Source organism: Parasteatoda tepidariorum, chromosome 1 (assembly GCF_043381705.1).
Source record: "Parasteatoda tepidariorum isolate YZ-2023 chromosome 1, CAS_Ptep_4.0, whole genome shotgun sequence".
NCBI classification, from domain to species: domain Eukaryota; kingdom Metazoa; phylum Arthropoda; class Arachnida; order Araneae; family Theridiidae; genus Parasteatoda; species Parasteatoda tepidariorum.
This window is the reverse complement of record NC_092204.1, coordinates 19687280-19707665: the sequence shown is the minus strand read 5'-3', so window position 1 is coordinate 19707665 and position 20386 is coordinate 19687280. Positions and strand designations below refer to the sequence as shown.

At 29.9% G+C, this 20386-nt stretch overlaps 2 long non-coding RNA genes across 2 annotated transcripts; one reads left to right on the top strand and one right to left on the bottom strand.

Annotated features, from left to right (window-relative positions):
- Window positions 1–1027: 1027 nt before the first annotated feature.
- Window positions 1028–6745, bottom strand: LOC107449391 (uncharacterized). The gene is made up of 3 exons (XR_011636131.1): window positions 6221–6745; window positions 2437–2513; window positions 1028–1781 (listed from the first exon to the last, which is right to left on the bottom strand). It is a non-coding gene; the product is annotated as an uncharacterized lncRNA (long non-coding RNA).
- A 461-nt stretch (window positions 6746–7206) lies between these two features.
- Window positions 7207–18579, top strand: LOC139424982 (uncharacterized). The gene is made up of 3 exons (XR_011636132.1): window positions 7207–7680; window positions 8040–8280; window positions 18230–18579. It is a non-coding gene; the product is annotated as an uncharacterized lncRNA (long non-coding RNA).
- The last annotated feature ends 1807 nt before the right edge of the window (window positions 18580–20386 follow it).

The following is a 20386-nucleotide window of genomic DNA, read 5'->3' as shown; positions in this document are numbered from 1 at the left end:
TGTAATTTTTCGGCGTATACTAATTTAAATTTGATACATTTTTACTAGCTTAATTTTTAAGTTACTTTTATACTATTATAAAATTTTATTATGGTACATACAACTTCATTTAAAAGAATTCTGCAAATTATTTTTTGTTCTTTAGCATTTCAAGTTTTTACTTTATATTATTATTTATACATTTTCTGACCATATTTTTTTTGTTCCAACACCTGTAATTAAAAATAACTACAGGATTGAGATAAATTTTGCAATTCTTTTCTGGATTTCCAATTTAATTTGTAGTTTTTTTAATAATGTGCTTTTATTAGTGTATATTAATAATGGGCAAACCAAGTAAGAACAAAAAAAGCAAAAGGATGTCAATTGAAGAGAAGCGTCAGAAGGATAATGAGAGGAAAAGAAGGGATAGACAAAAAATGAAGGAGAATCCTGAAGAATATGAAAAGGCAAGGGCCAAGGAGAAAGAACGTTATAAAAGGCGCAAAAAAGAAGGAAAGTTGAAATCTATTGAACAAAAATCTAAAAGACAACAAAGGCAGCAGCGAAAGAGTTGGCGAGTACATGCTCAAACTTAAAGAGCAAAGAAAAGGTTAATTGCAGAAGAGGAGCATCAACAAGATTCACCATCATGCAGCTATAGCTTAGGTCTGCATAATTTAGTTACCTCAAGCATTGAGAAAAAGAAGGCTGGGAGGAAAAGAGTCGTGCGTGCAAGAAATGCTGCATCTAAGAAAATAAAAATTTTGGAGCGTGCTTTAGCCTCTGAGAAGAAAAGGACAGCTAAATACAAGAAATGCTGCCAACGACTCCAAGATTCAAAGTATCTTACTCCAAGGAAAAAGGTAAGACGTTTGCTAAATGATCCTAAAGCTGTTAAACGCAGTCTCCTGTTTCATGAAGCACTAGTGAATCAATTGATTCATAATGCAAAACGAAGGAAAACTAACAGGGGAAAATTTGCATTCACAAAGTTTGTGACAGGTAAAATTTAAAAAAAATACAGATTAATTAAATTAACAAGAGATTTCACTTTTAGATAATCTTTCTTTATTCAATTAAGTCCTTTTATAATACACAGATTTTATCTTATAGGGCTTATTTAATTGTAAATTGTTATTAATAAATCTGTTCAGGAAAAATATCAGTTTATGAATATCGAGCATTATAACAATAATTTAACAATTGAAAATTAAAAAAAGTTTAAACAATACGAAACATACATTACAAATACACATTGTAATTATGTGTGTTATTAAATGTTACATTATAAAATGGGTAAAAAGAAACCCTACAAACAATACATTGAAACAAAAATTAAAAAAATCAGTGTAAGGAATATAAGGAGAAAATTTTTCTGGATTAGAAACCAGTGCCTGGTTTATCATTAGGCCTGAGACTTAGGGCCCACACATTTCTGAAGGCTCCTTAAATGTTACAAGTAATCCATTTTTTTTTTGTATTTCCTTAACAATACTTTGAGATTTATGACTTAACATAAATTGAAACAAATACAAGCTCAAATTAATTTAATCACAATTCATAATTAAACATATAAGCTTAGTTTAAATTACTGACAAGGAGGTCCCTTACTGTTCTTTGATCAGTCCTACTTAGAAAAATTTATTTCAGAATTACAAAAATATTTTCAATTTTTTCTCTTATTCAACATAAATTAAATCGATTTGAGCACCTGTTGTCTTAAACTTTTCTTCTTAATGAACAAAGAATTATCTTTCAAACTGAAGAAAACAGAATCTTTAACACACAAATCAGGTATTCTAAGAAAAAGAAGAAGAAAAGTCATTTAATAGTTTTATTTACAATACCAATTATATAATTATAATTTCAAAATTCTTACTCATGAAAAATAGATGTCGTTATGATCTTATTCATGATCTAAATATATACACAATTATGCTAGATTACCAAGGCCGAATTTAAGTATAAGAACATAAAATACTGTTTTTTCATGGGGGAACCTATACCACAAAACACCCCCTTGTTTGCATCAGTGTTTTTTTCCACGCTGATTTAAATTTCGTTGGCAACAAGATTGTTTTGGATAAACAATTCTGATTTATTAAAATATAGCTGGATAAATATCTCAAAAATTCAATTTTGAATTTCAAAAAACAAAATTTGAGCAAAATCTGATTTTTAAAAAGTGGTACTTTTGAAATTTGATTTCTCAGGAACTATTCTATCAATTTTTTATATTTTACCATTTAATACTGAATCATTTCAGCCAAAAGGCTTTCTTATTAATCATGATTTAGGGTTTGGGCACAATAGACCCTGCTCTTTCGAGCTGCCCAACCTCTAAATCTATCTATCTAAATTGTTTTAAAAAAATAAGAGATGGAAAAAAAAAAAAAAAAACTTGGTTTCAACTATAGTTTAATTGGTAGTGATATATAAGAAATAAAATCTTACCAGTTTTGTGGAGAGGCTTCTGGATTCGAAGGTGTGGTATCCGTGGATGATACAGGATTGCTGATAATTTGCTTCAGCTAAACATAAATATTTAATTATACATTTTAAAATGGAAACAGCATTAGAAAAAAATTAGCCTTGAAGAAAAAGTCTAGCTAGCTTGTTTTTTCATTTAATTTTCTTTTTAATAAAAGACCAGGGTTTAATCCAAGGAAGTTAAATATTTGACTATTACCACTATGCAACCCATTTTTGTGAGAATTAAAATTGCCGGGCAATTACTTTTATTAAGAACTTTTCCTGTTATTTTTACTTTTATTAAGAAAGGAGTTTTCCCCTACAACACAACATTAGATTCTAAAAAATAAGTTCAAAGAGTTGTGTACAATTTGCATCAAGATTAAGTGCAACATTTGAGTATTACTGTTAATTATGTAATATAAATGACTTTAAATCCATCTGAGTTAATATCATTGGATAAAATAATGAGTGCTCGCAATCGAGAATTGTGTAAAACAGGGAGAAACAAATTTTAAACCGCATGAACTAGGGAGCGAGTATGACATTTACTTATCTTCGAAAGGCAAAAATAAAACATTCCAAAACCTTCAGTGGAAATACTAAGTGTTAATAAACAAAACAGAGTTAGTAATTTGAGTGTACAACAAATATATTTTCATCTGAAATAAAAAATTATAACTGTTTATTATGTAAATATAATGAGTCTCATGCATTAAAATTTTGTCCATGTTTCAAAAGATTTTCCTGCATACGATAGAGTAGAGTTTGTTAAAAATAGACTCTTTTAAGTGCTTTTCTCCCAGATGTAAAGTGCAGAATGAAAAACTACTTTCTATGCAGAAAAGCCCATCACAAATTTCTAGCCATCTAAGAGAAAAGAAAGAATAAATTACAAGCCTCCTTTAATATAAGTGCTGAATCTTTCGTTCCAAGAGTAGACAACTAAAATTGTTGTGACAGTGTGTCAGTGAAACCTGTCATATTTCAAATGAATGTGCTAATATATTACAATTTAAGAGTGAAAAAAAATACATAAATCTCTCTTTAAATGATACTTCTAAAATGGTTAATTGGTGTGTGTAAAAGTGACGATTTCGTATGAAAATAAATCATTTTAAAGAGAAGTAGATATGCTCATGGTTAATAACATCACAGATTTTACTCCAAATAAATCTTTAAATATAAGCGTTTATTTTTCTAATTTTGCGGATGGCACTCTTATTATTCCAGAAAAAATAGATTATTGAGTGCAAATATATTTTATGAGTTATTAAAACAATAAAGAATTAAAACAAAAAAATTTGTGATTGCTTTTGGTCAGTAGTTGGGTATGTAGTGACCTGAAATTTCGATTCAATAAATGAAACAAAGGTTCACTGCCGTTAGATTCTCAACGAGGACAAATTATAGCAGTTATAGAATTTAAAAGAAATAACTAACAGTAAAGAAAATTTAATTTGTGAGGAACACTTCACAGATACTCCTTTTAGAACTAAGGAGGAAGGGATATATGTTGTTTTAATACCCCTAAAAGAAGATCCCTTATGTTTGGGAAATTTTAAAAAAGCATTATAATAATAGTAATTGAAATTAGTGATGTAACGAATAGTGATGGGGTCGAATAGCCGAATACCCGGCCAAATTTTAGGCCGAATACTTACTTTTTAAAAATTTCTCTTCTGATTGTAATTAAAGTAATTTTCAAATTTTAAATTAAAAATGAAATAAATATTAACAAAATAGCTTTTTTAACCTTTGTATATTTAAAAAAAATTTAACAACTTAATTTATTTTTTGTAATAATTTAAATATCTTGATGCCAATAACAAGGCAATATGGCTTTTATATATCTAAATAATTAATAATAGCATATTTTAGTTATAATTAAACTTGTAATTTATATGCTATTTTATTTAAGATAAGAACTCATTACTTACTACTGTTAAATGTATTCTTAACTTTCTTTTTTGTCAGAAAAATTATTAAAACTCAGAAAATTAAGAACTTTTTAAAAAGTTTCACTTTTGAAATTAAATAATTTTCAAAATTTAAATTAAAAATGAAATAAATATTAAAAAATTTTCTTTTTTAAACTTTCTATACTTTAAATTAAATTTAACAACTTGATGTATTTTTTGTAATATTTTAAATATTTTGATGCCAACAATAAGGCTTTTACAAATCTAAATAATTAATAATAGCATATACTTCAGTATTCGGCCGAATAACTTCAGTATTCGGCAAAAGAGCCGAATAGGCCGAATATTCGTTACATCCCTAATTGAAATGATAGGTAAAACCAAAACTGTTATACTTTGCATCTTCATATTTAGAGATTTTAAACTTAAAAAACAGAGTAAAGAAAAAGTTGAAGCAATGAAATAGCTGAAAATATTACAAAAGCAAATAATTTTTTTTCTTTTTTTTTGGCAGAATTATATTTTAAAGATACTTTTCTTGTTCATCGGAAAGGAAAGAAATACTCCTGATTTTTCTGTTCTCATTTCGGAATTGAAAAAATTTGCCAATGACTGGCTTGCTTCAACTAGAATTTTAAACTGATAAAATAAGTAATAAGGAAAATTCTGAAATCACAGAAAGTTAAAAGATGATTCCCTCTAGAAATGAGCTTTTTCTATCATTCATTTTTTTCAAAGAACATGATAATAACTTTTTTATATTTTAATAAAATATGACTGTGAGTGGAGATTTTGTTACAAATTCAGATATTCAGAACACCANAGATAATATTCTTGTTCATCGGAAAGGAAAGAAATACTCCTGATTTTTCTGTTCTCATTTCGGAATTGAAAAAATTCGCCAATGACTGGCTTGCTTCAACTAGAATTTTAAACTGATAAAATAAGTAATAAGGAAAATTCTGAAATCACAGAAAGTTAAAAGATGATTCCCTCTAGAAATGAGCTTTTTCTATCATTCATTTTTTTCAAAGAACATGATAATAACTTTTTTATATTTTAATAAAATATGACTGTGAGTGGAGATTTTGTTACAAATTCAGATATTCAGAACACCATGAAATTGAAGGGGGAAGGGGTAAATTCTATTTTAAAAAATGAGATTTCTCCTGGACCAAATCTACGACTTTTTTTAAAAAAATTGTTAAAATCAAGGCAAATTTTGTTCAATTCCAAAATCCATTAGTTTCCAGGTGCACAGATACCCTAAATATATTAATAATATCCAATAAAATTTAAACAATTTAAAAATATTTTTTTTAATAAAAAAATAATGTCTCATTTCTGATAATGATGACTGAACAATTTTTGACTTGCAGAATTGTTTTTAATTTTTATTCAATGTAATTCTACTTACTATGAAAATTTCACATAATTAGTATATGATAATGAGAACTCACAAGAGGGAACATTTTTCACATTCATCTATCATTAACAAAAAATTTTAAAAAGATGATCTTTTTACTATGTGAATAATCAGTTTAATAAAATATCATTATTTATGCCTTAAATGCAATATAATAAAGGACAATCTTGCGTGTTTTAAGCAATTTTAACTCAAAAGAGCAATTTCTAATTTTATTCAGTCTATGACTTTGTCAGTTTTATTTCATCTTTATTTATGAATATTTTTCATATATGACTTTTTATGAATTATAAATATGATATGATATCCCATGAATTATAAATAGTTTCAATTAAATATTTAAGGCATGTCTTAATTATAAGTAATTTCAAGGAGAATATTTTTATTGATCAGAAAGTTTAACTTAGATAATACTTACATCTTTAATTGCTTCTTCTAGGGATTGTAACTTTTGTCCGAGGTTATCGCACCAGAAGTTTCTTGCGACTGCTGCAGCATCATTTAACTGCATGGAAGTCTCAAGGTTGTTTAATCTGAGAGTCAACAATGATATTTCACTTCGGTTCCTATTTATGTTTCCAACTTGTTGACTGTAATTCGTATTCAGAGACTGCACTTTGTTCTTGACATCGCTGAGCTCCCGCTGAATTTTTTCTTGAGAACTTGCGATCTCATTTAGTTTCTCATTAGTCAATTTAGAACTAGATACTAATTCTAGGATATTTGACTCCTGTTGAAAAATATAAGAATTCAGAATTTTATACAACATAATTAAAAAAGTAATGGTGGACACAGCACAAATTCAGTACTTGATTTTTTAAGAGCTTATTAGATACATCGATTTTCTTTGTAATCACAATCATGATGATGATGATTATTATTATCGACGATCAGTTTTGGAGCTTTTTGCAATTTGCAGCTTATAGCTCGCTTATGTCCAAGGTAGCCGAGATAAGTGGATGATTATTCACGATCGCAACACTCGAATACGCCATCTGGGGAGAGACCGGTTTCATGCCATTAGCCCTTCTCCCTTCCCTCTCCTCCTCTTTAGGAATGTACTACGATATTTTCCCTTTTCCTAATATCTTTCCTTTTTATTTCATAAAAATAATTTTTAAAATTTCCGTGATACTTTTTGCTAGAACTATGTTCAATATAGTTTTCAGTTCCATATAGTTTTTCAACTCAAAAGATTTTAATCTACATGAAAATCAAGAGAGAAACTAACGTACTTCCTTCCTCTATGACTTTCCACACGCTAATGGGGAAAGCATGCGAAGTGTTGCCATAGGTAGAGAGTTCTGCTCTACGCCACCTGCAGCCCATTTCGATCGCCAATTTTTTTTACCTACAATTGTAAAATATTCTGTTTATNAATCTACATGAAAATCAAGAGAGAAACTAACGTACTTCCTTCCTCTATGACTTTCCACACGCTAATGGTGAAAGCGTGCAAAGTGTTGCCATAGGTAGAGAGTTCTGCTCTACGCCACCTGCAGCCCATTTCAATCGCCAATAGTAAGCGGATAGATTTTAGGTAATGCATAAGATATTGTAGCTTGCGTTTGTCCGAAGTGTCCATAAGGTATAAAAACGACAAGGCCCCAAGTCCTAGCTGTATTTTAAGGGTGGTGAGCTGTTGATCAAAGAGAGGGCATACTAGAATAGTGTGATCAATATCGGAGATGGAACCACAGTTGTATTTGTTGTCTGGAACGAGTCCAAAACGGAATAACTTTGCTTTCACTAGGGGTTAAAAAAAATTCCTCGTAGGAGGACTGCTGGGTTACTATTTCCGACTGACTTTTACACCTAAACTTGAAAAAACGTATCTAACACGATTTTCACACGAATCCAGGAGGAAAAGTTAGGAAGGTTGTTAAAATTTATGTTAGGTATATTTTATAATAAGAAATATTAAAAGATAATGGTTGCATTTTTCAGAACAGCTGTATTGAGGAAAATTTGTGATTAAAGTTAGGAGTATTTTTATTTTAGATCTACAATTCGTCTACATCTATTTCTAAATTTCATAATAACTACCGCATGAAATGTATTCCTTACATTCTAAATTGATAGATGAGATTTATATATCAGTTAACTTATAAAAAAATCAGTTAACTCTGTAAATGAGTAATAAAATATTAGGATTTTTTTGTCACTATGAGAAATTTATCTCGTTTGGCATTGTAACTTTTTTATAGTATTGTTATTGTTACTTTTGTTTTCTCTAGTGGTTCATGATTCATATATAAGACTGAATGGAAGCATGTCTGTGTCGCGCATACAGTTTGCTGATTGTGGAGAAGATAAACTTGGTGAAACAACAGCTAAAGAACTGTCTATTTAGATGGCTTATTTAACTTTCTATATAGATGTCTTTAAAATGGTTTTCTTTTTATTGTTTTTTTCCAAGCTCAGTATAACAACTAAAGTTTATTTACAAATCAAACTAGTTGTTAAATACTTTATAGGGTAAGTCATTTATTAAGATTTTCAAGTACTTATAAAATTAAGGCTTTCTAAGAAACTTATTACTACATTGGCTATATTATGTATTTCTTACGACTATTAATTTTGCCTTACTAACATCAATAAAAGTTAAGTGTCTTTTTGACAGACTCCCGAAACTTATAAGTTCCCATCTTTGGGTAAAGCAATGCAATTTATTACAGCTTTATCAAAATATTTATAGTTTAATTTGAAACTCAAAAATATTAAAGTTTTCTGTGATATAATCGGCTTTTCTTCTAGAAATTTTAGAATAATAATTATAATATCAATTATTTTAATTTGACCATTACATGGACATTTTCAAAAGCATTTGGAGTTTTCATTATTCTTCTTTTGTTAGTTGTGTGAATTGTAATCCAAAGTACATTTTTATAACTATACAAAATTTAATCTGCAGTTTGGGAGTAATGCTAAGGTTTTTGTTTCTAATTTATAAAAAGTTTAGTTTTGTTTTTAAAATACATGATTTAATGATTAAGTCATTGGTAATAATTTAAGTTCCTTAACTTTCGTAATGCGCATTCATATATTTTGTTTCTTTGGTTCATTTCAATTAATGCTGGTATACAATTCTGTTAAAATCGATTGAATAGTAACTTACAATTCTATTAGAAATTATAGTAAAATGTAGTCTTTATTCAAATAAAGTTATTGTAGAGTAAAAGTACAGTTGCTTAAAAGTAAAATTAATTTTGTATCTAAAAAGAAAAAAGCACACATAATGTATCAAACAAAAGCACAATCTTTTGTCTGATGTTAAAGTTTTGTATTATTTTCACAGAGTGCCTATTAACGCCTCTCATATACCTTTTTAATATGGTACTATTTTTTGTTGTGCGTAATGAGCTTAGTTACTGGATATAAGTTCTAAAAATAATGTTTTCCTTGTGTAAAAGCTTGTTATTGTAACATCTATAAGAACTGAAGTTAGTAAACACATTCGCACTAAAGATTTTACAAAGCTGCTAACTCTACTGAATTTTCTTGTAGATTACTGGATTTTGCCACTTTCTCCTGATTTACTGGTTTAATTAAAATTCTCCTGGTTTTTGTACATCTTAGAAAATTCCGTAAAGTTTCCTAAAAAAAAAAAAAAATCCCGATTGAAATAGTATTTTTGTACGCATTGCTTGTGCTGGGATATTTAACTAAGTATTACCAATGCATAATGAAGCGAACCTCATTTTCAAAAATCAGGTCTTCAGATATTTCGCTTTAAATAAATTTAAAAAAATCTCTTAAATATCTTTGACGAATTAAATGCCTGTTAATATTCAAATATTTAATAAACATAACACATAAAATTTCAAGTATGTTTAATATCAATCTTAACTGAAAAATATTGCAGTTTTTATATTTTGATGACTAGAAAAATCTCTAAAATTCCTCTTGTGTAAAATATTTAGTACATTCTGCAACAATTATCATGAAATTTATATTAGTTTGTAAAATCTACTAAATTTCTTCCTATCCATGTTGGCAGCTATGATTTCACAATTTTTCAGAGTAGAGTTTCGTAATTTAAAATATAGTTATTGAGGCTATTAAAATATAGTTATTATTACTTATGTTATGTTATGTATATGAAACTTTTTTTCCTATGTTGGAAATTTATTAAAGTAGAAAATTTATGCAATGAAATTCTGTAAACCACATTACTTTTTACAGGTCTAGGCAATAAAAATTGCAGTTAAAAATTTCTGTATTAAAGCAAGAGCAATTAACTTTTGTCATCAATTGGCCAATTTAGTTCAGAACGATATTTCGATAAATGTATTTCCTTAAATATCTTGGTATTTTTAAGTAGTTACAATTTCAATGGCTAAGCAAACTAAAGTTGAGAAATTTATTTTGTTAGATTAGTTCTTATGCTCTCGAAAATTTCAATTTTTTTTTTCTGTCAATGCTTAGGTACTTATTTATGCGTCTTTAAGTATTTGAATCCAAAAATTATATTAAGCATTTTATAGCTTGTCTGTCTCGGACTAATATTATTACCATGTTCAATACGTAAGTTTAAAGATATGTCCAATGTTCTTTATGGCACAAAATTCTATAAAATTCAAATACACGCGTTGAAAAATGTTTTTTTTAAATTTTTTTTTAATTTTTAGTATACTGTTTTAATAAACTTTAAAAAAAATTACTTTTAAGCCTGTAAGTGTTATTTTAGAGTTGTGAACGCCTAATTAAAATTATTTATAGGTTTTACTTTTTTTACGGTACATTCCAATTAAATTATTTCTTCGCATGTAAAATAATAGATGTCTAATTTCCTAAAGAAACTTAGAAATAAATTAAATATTTGAAGTATTTTGTATGCACTTTTGCTTTATATTATTAAAAGTAATTTTATGATGTTCTAAAATAAATTTAGGAAATATTTACAAGTTCAGACCACATGTACATAAAGCTGATTTCTTTAACCATTTGAGTGTAATAGACAAAGCAATAAAATATAAACGGGGTTCAGTAAATACTGTTCTTAATTTATTTTATAATTTTAGAATTGTATTAAAAAATAAAGTAAAAACAGTATCTACATTAGACGTCTCAGATTAATTTTCAAACAAGGAAGAAAATAAGCTTTTCGAAATCTTACGAATCATCATTGAGGAAAGAATGATTAAATTTAAACCTGATATGTTTCAAACATTTGCTTTTCACCTCCCGGTTTTCTTTATCACTCAATCAGGTTCTGTTGTTTTAAAATTTCGTATTCAAGATTTTTCAAGCTTTTATAACGTTTTTGCGTTAAGTTTCGTTGAACTTTACTTAGCATTTCTTACTTAACATTTACTTTACATGTATGTGTTTTCATATCATTTTGAGCATCCTATAAAAGTTATATTAAAAACTGTGGTTATGGAGTTTCCAATATATGAGCCTATCAAAATCTATGATTGCATATATCTAAAAACTTTAGCTCAAAAAATTAAGTAAGAATACAAAGATTTTGTTAAATATTCTTTCTAAAACCATTGAAACAAATTGATTTTCTAAAACTACTGCGTTTTCACCTTTTCTCAGGTGCGTTTAGAAGATTCGCCTCCACCATTATGTATGTTTGTAATTATTAGATTTAAGATATCAATAAAGACTAAAAAAATAAAATGCTTAATTATGGATTGCATTTTTCTATCATTCAATAAAATTATATACAAAAGTTTTCATTCATAACTTATGTCGGAAAAGTTTTGAGAAAATAAGATGTTTTATCTTTAACATTTATTATTTAACAATGCAATTTTTCGACATAGAATGTCCTTAAAAGCTAAAAGAATAAAAATTTTGCTTAATCTTCCACTTAATATTGTTACTCAGTTGACGCAATCTGGTCTAACAAAACGAAATTTTTAAAAGTTATTTGATAATAAATAAAATGGTTTTCAACACCACTATCTGCTGTAATTAAAAAAAAATCGTACGCTAAATTTCAAATTAATTAGTAGTAAAAAATACGTAAATACGTACCATGGTCTACCCTAAATCTTGTAGTTACCTTTATTAAGCAGTATCAAACCGCAACTATAATAACTTTTATCCTAACCCAAGCTAAGTAATCTTTGAGCCGTCTCAATCTACCTATTTTTCAAAGGATGTTATCAATGAAATAATCTGGTCACGCGGCATCGTTCGCCAAGCGCTCTTTAGTGTGGAGGTAGCGAGTTCGAAGCTCGCTATAACCCTGGATTCATTTTTCGTGTTGTCTTTCATTAAATTGTACGATCCGTAGTTCTACTTGACAAAGGCTTACACTGTTGTGAAATAGAAAAACAAATTATTCAGAATTGAAATTTTATATAGTTGGAATTTCTGTACGCATTCTAAATATTGCAAAAAAAAAGTTTTTTTTTTTCAAAAATGAATTTTGCTTTATCATTTTTTTTGAAATTCCTTTTAAGCGTTCATAGCAGTAGCAATAGAAAGAAAATAGTCACTTTACTCTGAATGTATCGTGGAGCACTTGCGTTGTTTTCTTAATTGCACAGCAGTATAAACCTAAATTGAGCAGAAAAACCTGGTTATGTATGCTTACCAAAAATAAAAAAAAGTTAATTAAATAATGCTTTCAGAAAAGACGATTTTTTTTCTTCTTAAAAATTGAGCTGTCCCGTAGCGGACTAATTGTTAAGGTAAAGAATATACCCAGAGAAATAAGGCTAGCTTTCTTAGAAATGTAAATCATTTCCTTACCATGTCACTCATACTGTAAGTTGTTTTTCTGGTTTAGCATACCGAACCTAGCAGTTCCCGGCTTTAAGTTACGTATTCTAAGAGTTGAACTCTTCTCTTTCTGTATTCTTTAATTAAGGTACAGTTCCCAGTGGATCATCGAAGTAAAGCGTCAGTGAGCGAGTGGGTAACTAATTTGAACAGTCAACTAAGGGATTGTGAGTGTGTAGTATCGGTCCAGCCGGTTGTCAGGACGTTGCCTACAGCCCATTGTGCATATCTAGTGTGATGTAAATAAAGTACTACTGCTACTAATAATTCGTCCCGCAGTGGACTGATCGTTAAGATACGGTTCCCTGCAGATCACTGAAGTCAAGCATCACTGGCTACGGTCAGTGTGCGGGTGAATGACCACTTGGATCAGCCTGCGTAGGGACCGAAGGTGTGCGGTATTGGTCCTCGTTAAACTGTTCTACCGTAAAGTGCTCAACTTCGCGTGCAGGTCGTCGGGCTACCGAAGCGGGGGGGGGGCACCCCTTCTGCAGAGGATCAAAATTGTGATGGCATGTCTTCGGATCATCCTCAGGGATGTTTCCCAGACCGCCGCCAATAGCCCATTGTGCAACTCTAGTGCGACGTAAATGAACAACTATAGCTACTAATCATTCAGTTAAAACCGAGTTTTTGAAACAGTTAAAATTTTTGAAAGATCGCGGATCTAAAATTTTTTGATTTTAAATGATGCTATGAAGTAATATTTGAAAATAACTATTTAACCCCTCTATGTTGCAGTCTCATTTCAATAAAGATTGTGTATTTCATTCAATTGTAAGTTCTAAAATTTTTCAGTGACCTGGACATACGAACTTGTGACCTTCTTGAATGATTCTTAATATAAGATGCGAGGAATCTTTTTTCGAGTGCTCCTTTGTACTTTCCAAACTGAAGTAAGAGAAAGTAAAAAAGTTTTGAGTGAAGATATAGAGGAAGTCACAAAATAATCTATCATTACTCTGGATGTGACTTTAGACCCTTCTCAAAAGTGTGCTTTATTCTAATATTTGGTAACACAGCGGAGTGCGCCTAAGACACCTGTAGATCACCGAAGTCAATTTGGCTGCTGGCAGTGAGTGAGTGGGAGAGAATTCTAATTACTAGCTTGCGAAGGGACAGAGGGGTTGCGTGATCGGTCCTCGTTTAACTGTTCTATCGTAATAGGCTCCACAAGTCATCGGGCTATTTAAGGGGAGGAGTTATTCCTTCTTCAGAGGATCAAAAATTTGATATCATGTCTCTAGATAATGATGATGTTTTCAGACCATCTCCAGTGTGCAGTTCCCGTTTGACATAAATAAAGCGCTATTTTTTATTTGACTAGAAATTAAAAGCTGTAGAGGTCGAGATGGAGTCATCAGTAAATTAGTGGGACTCAAAACCGCTACCTTTATGTTGGTGGGTGTGTTTGGCGGATTTCCCTCATCCCCAGAAGCCATACAAGTATTTAATGAAAATATCGGTACTATTACTTTTTATGTTGCAGGCCTGCATTATATGCTATTGGTAGTGGGCTTAGGAAACACTCTTGCCAAAATTTAATGTATTTTTGAAGTTGTTTTGTGGTGTTGAGATTATTTTAGGTATATATGAGGTATATGTGGGGTTGGTATGGAAACAACCATATTAATTATACCTCATAAAATTTATAATTGAGGAAAGAGAGGTTTTTTGGTAGATATAAATTTAACACGTTACTAGCCTGATGTTAATAATGAGTGGAAAGTCTTTTGTTAAGCGAAACGAAATGTTTTAATAAAGCTTTTTTGTTTTACTTGAAATTTTGTTTCACGTTTTGAAACGTTATATTTGGTATTAAATATTGCAAATGTTGTTGCGGAAAGCTTGGAATTAAAACTTTTGGTGTTTCTTGGATTACATGTTCATGTCGTTCATCTGAAAACTGAGCATTTCTAAAAACAAATGAATCAACAAATACAAGACAGACCCCGTTAAAGTTGTTCGAATTATTGTAATATTTCAACACAGCACTACTTGTATTTTGGATGACAAGCGAGCATCTATGAATTTGAAGCAAGGTGATAATGTCCTCCTTATTTCAGGATTACCAAGAAACAGGTTAGCCACTGTGACTCTCTACTCTTTGGGGGCTATACGGTCAAAATGACCAGTCTCTTAGACCACCAGTCGTGCTCTAAGGAGCTCATAGAAGATATAGTTGTTCAAACCAAAAATAATGGTGCAACAGACTTATGGTTTAGCATTGAAGCAAAAGACAAATCTTGTACTGTACCAAAGACCCCACCGGTAAGCCTTAAAGTACTCAATTGCTTCTGTACTGACCAAAAGAATTAAAAGCATAATATTTCAAAGAAGAAGGGAGCTCCTTATACAATGCGGGAACTTAGAAACTGCAAAACACATATTAAAACTAAACACAATCCTGAAGGTTCGAGTATCAGCTAAATACCTTCTAGAATATATTACCACCGAATTCATCCTCCAAAACTTTCCGGTCGAAACCTCGGTTTCGGACGTTAGACGGGAGTTCAATTCAGAAAACAAAGTACAGGCTCTTGAAATTCGTCGGTTCTTAAAAAAGGGAAACCGTCAACTGCAATCTTATTTATCATCTTAGGTACAGTTAATCCAGAGGAAATCCTTCTTTGGTACCAAAACTATGAAACAAAAAATTATCAAAACAAAAATTAACTTTATGCAAGAACTGTTGGGGTTTCGGCCATCCCGACAAATACTGTAAATCCCAGACCAGATGCCACAACTGTGGAGGCCTTTGCTCCGAACATTAGGGCCCATGCAATAGGGACACGTGTTGCAGAAATTGTTGTTGTTAATTTACGTTGCACTAGAGCTGCACAATGGGCTGAGAAACATCCCGGAGGATGATCCGAAGACATGCCATCACACCTCTGCGGAGGGGATGGCACCCCCGCTTCGGTAGCCCGACGACCTGCACGCGAATTCGAGCACTTTACGGTAGCACAGTTTAACGAGGACCAATACCGCACACCCTCGGTCCCTACGCAGACTGATCCAAGTGGTCACCCACCCGCACACTGACCGTAGCCAGTGATGCTTGACTTCGGTGATCTGCTGGGAACCATGTCTTAACAAGCAGTCCACTGCGAGACGCAGAAATTGTAATGGCTGTCGTAATCCAGAGGTCGTAATCAGCAGTATCGCCCAGCATTTTTTAAATTTTGAAAAAAGTCTACTAAAGTCTTTTGAATTAAGTCTACTCATCATGTTCCATTGTCCGAAACTGGAAAAATAGACTTTTTTTTTAAAAAAAAACCAACCTTAAATGCAGAAATAATTCAGTCTATGGCAGGAGAATACATTACCCGCGTTGAGTTAAAATCGGAACTTAACAAATTCGCGGGATTCATGCAACAACTAGTCAAGAGTACCTGCGCAAAACAATTTTTTATACTGGCTTATACTGGTTTGAGAATTTAACTGCCGCTATAAATAATATCCTTATCCCAGCGATAACAAACATCTAACGAAGCACCATCTCTTATTGAAGATCGATCATGAAGCAATGATCTCTTATCGTTGATGGATAGTTACGCTTTTAATCATCATTGATGAATGTCAGATTTTGTACATTTGTTAATAAGAAAATAAATCTGTGTGTGTTTGTCACCTCTCATATTCAAAGACCAACAGACTTGCGTGTGCATGCATTTTTAGATGAGCTTCAGATATTGTTGAAAATTTCCAAAATATAAACTGTCGTAAATTTTGTTTCATGAAATATCTAAAGTCTATGTTTATTAACCAAAACAGAACTTACATTATTCAATATTTTAAATAGGCATACATTTATCTTAAAATAAATTTCTTGTGTTTTACAACTTATTACACTTTATAATATAATACTGTTAATATTCTATAATATATACACATCATAACTAAATTTGATCTGAATTATAAGTATTAGATTTAGGGTTGACATGACTTCTAAACCTATCAAACACTATTGTAATATAGTTTAAAGTGAAAAATGCTAAATAATTAAGAAAAGGGTAAAACTATGATAAGAAAATATAAACTTATTTTTGCTACAGACACTGCTTTTGTTTTAATTATTCAAAAAAAAAATTTAAAAAGTTTATTATTATTTTTTATTGAATTCATATAATATATCTGTACAGTTTATAATTTATATATATAATTTTAGAAGTACAATTAATTGTATGGTTTCAAATGATAAGCTAAGAATTAAACTTAAAATATGTAAAAAATGTAGTTAGATACTAACAGTTAAAAGGTATTTAATTGTTAAATCAAACACTCATTAAACTGAAATTTAAAAAAGCAAATTGCGTTTTTAAATTTAAATGTTATTAAGCCTTCCTAACTTTACCTCTTTTGTTTGCTTTCTAAAACAAGCCAGATAACAAAAATTATTTTTTCATAAATCCTTTTTTTTCCAATTGATAGAAAAGTTAAAAAACAAATTCATTTAATTTAAAGTTGATATTATATATTTTTATATGATTGTTGTTATCTGAAAAAAAATTTGGGCTAACAATTGCTTAAACGAAAAAAAAATATATTGCTACTTTTTGCTATGTCTCTTTAATTAAGCTAATTTAATATATTAATCTTGATTAATGCACTATTCATTTCATCTAATCTATTAAATAGAATTTATCTAAGATTAGAATTGTGTTTGATACCAACTAACTTCTATTCTGCTTATTGTGTTTTTTTAAACTCCCATCCCAAATTTTCATCTATTTTTTTTAAATTGATAGTATTCTGAAGTCTTGAAAATTTTAAGTTAATTGTTATAAATTTGTTGAAAATTGGTGTAAGTTAGTTGAAAATTGTTATAAGTTTTGTTTCTTATAATCTATTAAAGTTCAGAAAAAGACATAATAAGAAAAGTAGCTTTTGTCCAGCATTGCTGCAGTGAAAGCAAGTCGTTGTTTTTGTTGTCATCAGCTAGTAGGCCAGGGGTGCGATGGTTCTTGTTTTCCAGTGGTGCCATGTATGCCCAAGAATTCGACTTCTACCGCACCCGCTTATAGGACGGACCCATTCATTTATCCACAGATCGTAATTTTGACCTGAACCAGAGATCGAACAATCTTCAACTCAGTACCCCCTAGTTTGTTATGGGAAAGGGAGGACTTTGTGACCCAACAAATTTAACGTGCACCAGTTTCCATTTACTACACAGGGAGTCTTTGGCTGACTGTATTAGTGAAAACAAGTGTGATAATATTAAATAAATTACCTAAAATTTGGAAAAATACCAAATTGTAAACTTACCATTTTTAACGTGAGCAACTTGATGTAAATATAATTTTTGATGTGAGAGCATAATTAGACTTGAATTTTAAAAAAATTAAGTAGTGAATAATCAAAGTCTAAAGTGTATTGTTTTTCCACAAAAAAAAATTTACATCCCTCTACTTATGCACCCTAGGAAACATAACTTTCTTAATTTAAAATATACAAAAAACCTCCTAGTCAGACAACTAGTGCTATGCTAATAAATAACCCCGAAATGCTGTAAGAAATAATAGGTCATATCTTTTTCTGATGTTAACATTTTGTTAATTTAAAAACCATTTCTGAATTAAATGGATTTTCAAAAAGTAAAATTAAATGATCTAACTGAATTTAACTTGTAGAATTGAATTATTAAAAACTATTGACACATGCAGTTTTCTTCTTTTAGGTTTAATACATAGGGAAGTGAATATGTTTGAACCACAGATTCGCCAGATCAATGCAGGAATTTCTGAAGTTGCCCAAGATTTACAGTCTCGAATGAGGCTTCAAGACTATTTATCTATATCTCAGTACAGATGACAGTGGCTTTAAAAATATATATTAGAATACTATATTGAATTACTAAATCAAAAATTGACTGTAAAACTTCAGTCACTGTTAATACAAACGAGTTGTATTAAGATTTTTGCTACTCAATTAAAAATTAAATTGACTGTAAAACTACCGTTACTGTTAATACAAATGAGTTGTATTAAGATTTTTGCTACTCAATTAAAATGTATATTTAGATTCTGAGTCTTATAGTTTCACATTATCTTTTACTTCTGATCAATTCAACGTTTTATTTTCGAAACATTAGTGAAACAATTTTCTTGAAAATACATTTTATCTAATATCACATAAATCTCTGAAAACTAAGAATTTCGATAAGGAGTTATAAAACTTAAAGTGGAATTTCGATAAGGAGTTATAAAACGTAAAGTGGAATTTCGATAAGGAGTTATATAACTTAAAGTGGAAGTCGAAAATAGCATTTTGGAATAAAGAGGTGGATGTTCAGAGATTTGTGAGACCATTGAAAAAAAGCTAAGGTCTATCGAATTCTTAGTTTTAAATTTAAAAATGCTATAATTTTTGAAACTGATAGTAGAGTTCTAGGAGAATATTTTTTTAAAAAAACAATGTGCATGCCGAAGATAATTAAAAAATTTTGAAAATCCAATATTTTATTTTATAGCCGTCGTTGAACAGCCGACCCAATTTTTGGGCTTACGACTACTAATGTTCATTGTCATAGCCTTGTAATTTTGAACCAATTCAGAAGACATGGAAACTCCTGGATTAGTACCCCCAGGGGTATCGATTTGTTATGGGAACATGGAGAACTTTGCAACTCGACAGATTTAGCGTGCACCAGTCACCATATACTACACAAGGAGTTTTCGGCCTTCGAACACATGAACTCTTGGACATGGGCCCAGCGCCCTACCGAGCAGGCCATACCGGCCTTGAAGATCTAATATTAATTTGCTTTCTTAGTTTTTTTCCTAATATGTTAGTATTTGCTTTAAATGTAGTTCGATTTTTTATTAAATTATTTTGAATGAGCGCCTTTCCATTTTTGTAGCATTCAAGAGTTTTTTTCTTTTGTCTTAATTATATTTAAATTTTGAAGAGTTTTCAGATATCGCAACATTTGTGCTAGAGACGTGTCTGATATATTTATGATCAATCTATTTTTGATAACATTTAAAAAATTATAATCAAATAAAACTGAAACTTGCATGCTTAATGAGTTTTGAATGAATTGGAAGCATTAATTTTGATATCAGTTTTAACATCAACACGATGTTTGGCAAAATCACTTAAAGGTCATTATTTTGAAATTTCTTAAGTGATGCACTAATAATAGCTAAATATCTTCTTTCGGCAACTTCATATTCAAGTCAGTCATGTACCTGCATAGGAATAATATTCCAATTCCGATTTAGTAGTTGTTTTAGGAAGGAAAAAGTGGTGTCCCGAAAATATTTTAAGTGTATGGAGTCGAGCATTGGATATATTATTTCTCGTTCATTACTTTTCTATAGAACAATAAGATAAAACACAACTAATAAAATCCCACTACAAATGTAAGTTTACTACTATAACAGGTGTTTTATTATTCTTGACAAAACATTTTCGGTCATAAAATTTTTTATACCAAAAACATTTTTTATAAGGTTGTGGAAAATGAAACTAAATGATGAATCAAATTTTTTTTTCATTAAAAAACGAATATAAAGTTTCTTGAAAGTTAGTTTTCAAATAAATTATCGTTATAGTTTATTTTTAACTATTGTTTTATTTACGTATTGGGAATAAAAAAAACTGTCGAATTTTAAACTTTACCTTTATGATCATTAAGAAGTTTGGGTTTCTAAAACCATGGTGCGTAGCGTTTTTAAAAAGTATTTAAAGGTGCTTATTTTCACTGGGTATTTTTAAAAAGTGCTTAATTTTCCCTTTTCCAACATGAGATTTTTTTTCTTTACCATGTCGAGTTTTGCCACGTAACGCAAAAGCATGCTTTTCACACTGTTCTATTCAACGTTTTTACAAT